We start from the raw sequence: 6000 nt of genomic DNA, 5'->3' as shown, positions 1-6000 counted from the left end.
CCACTCTTCCAGTGTGGGCAAATCTTGTGTCTTCCAATATTTTGCAATTAATATTCTTGCTGCTGTTGTTGCATACATATAAAAAGTTCTGTCGTTCTTTAACACCTTCTGGCCGTCGATGCCCAGGAGAAAGGCCTCTGGTTTCTTAGGAAAGGTGTATTTAAGCACCTTTTTTAGCTCATTATGAATCATTTCCCAGAAGACCTTCACTTTTGGGCAGGTCCACCAGAGGTGAAAGAATGTCCCTTCAGCCTCCTTGCATTTCCAACATTTATTATCAGACAAATGATATATCTTAGCAAGTTTGACTGGGGTCATGTACCACCTATATATCATTTTCATAATATTCTCCTTCAAGGCATTACATGCCGTGAATTTCATACCAGTGGTCCATAACCTTTCCCAGTCTTCAAACATAATGTTGTGCCCAATGTCCTGAGCCCATTTTATCATTGCTGATTTGACTGTCTCATCCTGAGTGTTCCATTTAAGCAGCAAGTTATACATTCTCGAAAGTACTTTAGTCTTTGGTTCTAACAATTCTGTCTCTAATTTTGATTTTTCCACCTGGAAGCCTACTTTTTTATCCAACTTAAAAACCTCTTGTATTTGAGCATAATGGAACCAATTTTGCACCTTATTTTTTAATTTTTCATAACTCTGCAACCTCCAATTTTCTCCAACTTTTTCTAAAATTTCCCCGTATTTCGGCCAACCAACCTCCATATTGGGTTTTTTCCAGGCCTTGGCCTCTGCTGGTGATAGCCACCTCGGGGTCTTACCTTCTAGTAAGTCTTTATATTTTGTCCAGACCAGAAATATTGCTTTTCTGACAATATGATTTTTGAACATTTTATGAACCTTTACCTTGTCGTACCACAGATATGCGTGCCAACCAAAAGCGTTGTCAAACCCTTCCAGATCTAGGACATCAGTGTTCTAAGTTGAGTCTTTTCAGTCTCCAGTTTAGGTATCAATGTGATGAAGGCTTCTTTCCACGTTTCCGGTGCCTTCTTCCCCTCCATAATCTGGTTACAAACCTCCATTAGTGGTTGTATCAAGTAGTCTTTTAATGTCTTATAATATTTGGAGGTAAGTCCATCAGGGCCTGGGAATTTGCCCAGTTGCGTATTCTGAATGGCGCCCTCAATTTCCTGTTGTGTTATTCTGTAATTCAAAATTGTTGTCATCTCCTGGGATAGTTTTGGTAATCCATTGGCTTTTATAAATTGGTCTATCTCAGTCTCTTTCGGGTCACCTTCAAAGGTAGCCCCACATAGAGGGCATTGCAGTAGTCCAAGCAAGAGATAACCAGAGCATGCACCACTCTGGCGAGACAGTCCGCGGGCAGGTAGGGTCTCAGCCTGCGTACCGTATCAGCTGCCATTTTATTATCCCATAATGCAATGCTAGGGAGCATCCAATTGGCAGTGCTGGAGAACTCTCCCAGGGGGGTGTAGCCATGAGCAAGGGGGATTAAGCACCAGCTCAGGTAGATCCAGCTGAGGCCCTTGGCTGCTGGGGTGCTCAACTGCCTTAGATGGGCATGGATGCTGGGACTAGCAGCTGAGGACCTCCTCTGAGCCTTTTGGGACATGGCATCCTGATTATGGGACACCCAGGCAAACCCCCTCAGTCACACTTGGGACTGATGGGAGCTGAAGTCTAGGAACATGATGGGTGGCCCAGGATGCGCACACTCTGCTGTACAGGATGTTGCTTGAGTGCCATAAATGTCAGGGAGCAGTTGGTATCAAATGTGACTGTCTCTTTGGACTCTCAAGGGAGGAAACTGCTGAAGATACTGGGTCAGGCTGTCCAGGAGGATGAGGAGGAGAAGGAAAGCAAACGTGGCATTGTCCACATAATGTGTGATTTGTAACTCCTGGTATTTCCCCCTGTTCTCGGTTATTATTGTTGTATTGATATTCTCCTACAGAGGCACTGCAATATCTTTTAGTTTAATGTTCTCATTTTGCTGATCTGCCATCTCTATATTAGAGTTATTACAGAAGTAAAGAAAAATGTGGCATGCCTTTTTTTAAAAAGAAGTTTAAAATATTGCAGTTTTCAGGAAGAAACTTTACTGGTAAAAGGCTCTCATATCCCCCCCCCCCCCAGGAAGGATGTATTAGAAAAGTACTCTCTCTTTTAGTCGAGTTACGGTTAATTATTATTAACTGCAAAGTGCTGTTTATAACAGCATCCTATAATTTGCAGGTCCAGCTCTCACAGAAAGCAAAAGGTCATTTCATTCATTTCTACATCTTGACTCTTCCACAGGAGAAAAGGAAAAGAAATAAGCACAATTTGCCATTTGGCCAACACACATGAATGGGCCGTGCTGTGTTGACTTGCCTGAGGCTGCAATCCTATGCTCACTTACCTGGGGGTAAGCCACAGGAGTGAAGTGAGAGCTGGACCATAATGAAGGCTGATCGCCGAAGAATTGATGCTTTTGAATTCTGGTGCTGGAGGAGACTCTTGAGAGTCCCATGGACTGCAAGAAGATCAAACCTATCCATTCTGAAGGAAATCAACTAAGAGTGCTCACTGGAAGGACAGATCCTGAAGCTAAGGCTCCAATACTTTGGCCACCTCATGAGAAGAGAAGACTCCCTGGAAAAGACTCTGATGTTGGGATGGATGGAGGGCACAAGGAGAAGGGGACGACAGAGGACGAGATGGTTGGATAGTGTTCTCGAAGCTAGCATCATGAGTTTGACCAAACTGTGGGAGGCAGTGGAAGACAGGAGGGCCTGGCGTGCTCTGGTCCATGGAGTCACGAAGAAGCAGACACGACTAAACGACTAAACAACAAGCCACATGAAATTCAATGAAAAGGCTGAGGAAGCATGTATAGGATCACAGGGATACTTAAGTCCCATCCATGCCTTACTTGTGTGGAGTGTGTTATTTGGAAATAGGGCTTTTAGCTCCACTCCTGATGTTACATTGTTCACTGTTGTCTGGAGTGACAAGCCCAAGGGCGGAGCTTCTGCTTGTGTCAGCACTCCCCACTGGTTAGGGTGCACACGCCCCAGTTGCACGGAGCCACCTTTGCATGTGAGTAGTTTGTGCTTTGCACTTTCTCTTCAAACATGCAGCTGCCTAGGGAATGAGTCACAATATTCGGGGTGTTCCTTAAAATATAGGTCTGCTTCAAGTACACATGGTGATCCCCTACATGAGAGTAAGACATGGAGAGGCCTTTTCTTTAACAGCAAATGTCTATATTTTTTAATTCCCTGTATGTACATAAGAACAACCCACCCATTAGCTGTACTTTGTAGTGCTGCCAACATGGATCTGAAGCAAAGGCAATCTTGTGGCATCTGAACCAAAGTGCAGCCAATTATTGAAATTTGCATTACTCTGAATTTTCCAGTGGAGTTTTCCAACCAAGAATCTGTGCAGAACTGCATATATCAATGAAAATAACATAAAAATACATTATATTTGAGGAACCGTTTTTTTGCGGGGGGAGGGGGGTTTAAAAAGAGAGAAACTGAAATATGCAAATGTGTCCATCCCTAATTTTCATTTAACTAATGGAGGCTGAAACTCAAATAACTTATTGAATTGCAACTTCAGAATAAAAAGGAGCCTGTTGGTTTTCACAGGGCTTTTGGGAGTAACTATCGATCAGGGCATGACTTGGAGCGCAAATACCACTGCTCTGGTGAAGAAGGCCCAGCAGAGAATTTATTTCCTCAGACTTTTGAAGAAGAACAATCTGAGTGAGAGACTGCTGGTGTCCTTCTACCGAGGCTCCATAGAGAGCATTCTTACATACTGTATTTGTGCTTGGTTCTCCAGTTGTACAGCTAGGGAGAGGAAGGTGCTCCAGAAGGTCATAACCACAGCCCAAAGGATTATTGGTCATCCTCTCCCATCTTTGGAAGAACTGTACGGTTCCCGTTGTCTTAGGGAAGCAAACAACATCCTGCAGGATTCATCTCACCCGGGACACAGTCTGTTTGCACTACTGCCTTCTGGCAGGAGATATAGAAACATCAAGTCAAGGACAAATAGACTGAAAAACAGTTTCTATCCAAGAGCTGTGGCCTTTTTGAATGCTGTAACTCGATAGTGTGACCTGGGAGTTTGATGGGTGTTGGTGTGGGTGTGGCTGGAATGTGGTTTGTTTGGTTGTTGTTGTTGTTTTGCTTTTGTTGTTTTTAAGGGATGGCATCCAATTTCGTTGCACTTGTGCAATGTTGCACTTGTGTAATGACAATAAAGAATCTATTCTATTCTATTCTATTCTATTCTATTCTATTCTATTCTATTCTATTCTATTCTACACATTGGGATGGGGGACTGATATCATTTGCTGTCCCATTCATACTGCGGAGGGTGTGTTTGTGTGTTTGTACAGGGAATCATTATGGATATGGTGCTGAAATACTGGTATTAAATAGCTATTAGTTTCTTGCGTTTGATGCATCATAAACCTGTCCGTTGTTGCATTTCCACTAGTGCACAGGTAAATTACTTTCTGGGTTGCGGTGACAGAGGGGGGAAATCACTTCTGAGTGCTAATAGATAAATAAAAATCAGCTAAAATGGGAGAAATGCAGTTCCATCCTCACCAACAATTTGTCACAGGGTCTACCCCCCCCCCCCCCGGCACATCTAAAATCTCAAAGAAAATGGCAATTTGAACTGAAATAGATTCAGAAGGCTGACAGGAATTACAAACATCCTGCCTGGTTACAAATGTGGAAAGCTCACTTTCAATACCTGTTATCTGGACAGTGCAGCTTTCAAAACCATCTCTAATGTTTTGAACCTTGAGACATAAGGAGGTAGACATATCTCTGACCTCATTGCTGAAGGTAAAATTAGACGAGAAAAAGACTTGGGTTTCAAAAAAGAAAACATATATGGTTCAATGGCATCCTAAAGGGTGTGTGTGTGTGTGTGTGTGTGTGTGTACACACACATATGATTAGTTCTACCGCTATGTCAATTAAGCTGGAATGCAATCTGTGCACCATTTCAAAAAATGAATGTTTGACGCACATAGTCAACCAGTTAAAAGGGACTGGAAATCTATTTCTGTCCCTTGAAATCTATGCCAGGTGACAGATATAATTGCTACCAAAAAATTGCAATTTGGAACCCAAAGATGACACACACAATTCTGCAGTCCAGAGTCAATGATATCTGTATTAGCAAAGTCACTTAAATAACGCAGAAGGACTCCAGAGATAAAAGTCCTGATAACACTTTACTAAGCAAAATAAAAAACGGTGTATAATTAGAGGAGAAAGGAACAGAGAGTTTGTGTCTCAGGTCTTGTACATAGCAGGGAGAAATGTAACTAAACATAAAGAGGAAGATTCCCTCAGAACTACCCAGCCAATTAGAGCATGTGTTACCTCAGTGAATATCATGCCGCTCTGCTTGGTTGCTAAGCACCTGTCCTCCCTGCAGCTACTTGACTTGAACATTGACAGAATTAATCCATAAGTTACAAACTGAATGATTCCTGCTGTTGCATTTCCAACAATATGTGAGAAAACTGGAGATGGGTACCCTTTTGAGAAATTAACTATGTAACGAAACACAGTGATAGAAAGAAAGGCCGCCTTTCATACTGGCTGGATCTACACTGATCTGGGAAATGCTTAAAAAAAAATGCTATTAAAAAATATAGCTCCTAATGCAATTCCCCATTGGCGACAGATCACTGCTCTTCAGCGCCCTCTGGTGTCACATTTTTATAACACATTTTAAATGTTGTAACTCACCAGTGTAGATTAGTCCCCTGTTCCATTCCCTATTACACAGCAGTAACACACCGATATGCCTGTTGTCTTTGTCCATGGAGTTTTCTTGGCAGGGATACTGGAGTGGCTTGCCGGTTCCTGCTGCAGGTGGATCACGTTTGGTCAAAACTCTCCACTATGACCTGTCCATCTTGGGTGCCCTGCTCGGCATAGTTCATAGCTTCTCTGAGTTATTCAAGCCCCTTCACCACGGCAAGGCACT

The sequence above is a fragment of the Podarcis muralis genome, chromosome 6 (assembly GCF_964188315.1).
Source record: "Podarcis muralis chromosome 6, rPodMur119.hap1.1, whole genome shotgun sequence".
In the NCBI taxonomy this organism is placed as follows: Eukaryota; Metazoa; Chordata; class Lepidosauria; order Squamata; family Lacertidae; genus Podarcis; species Podarcis muralis.
Note: the sequence above shows the minus strand (reverse complement) of the source record.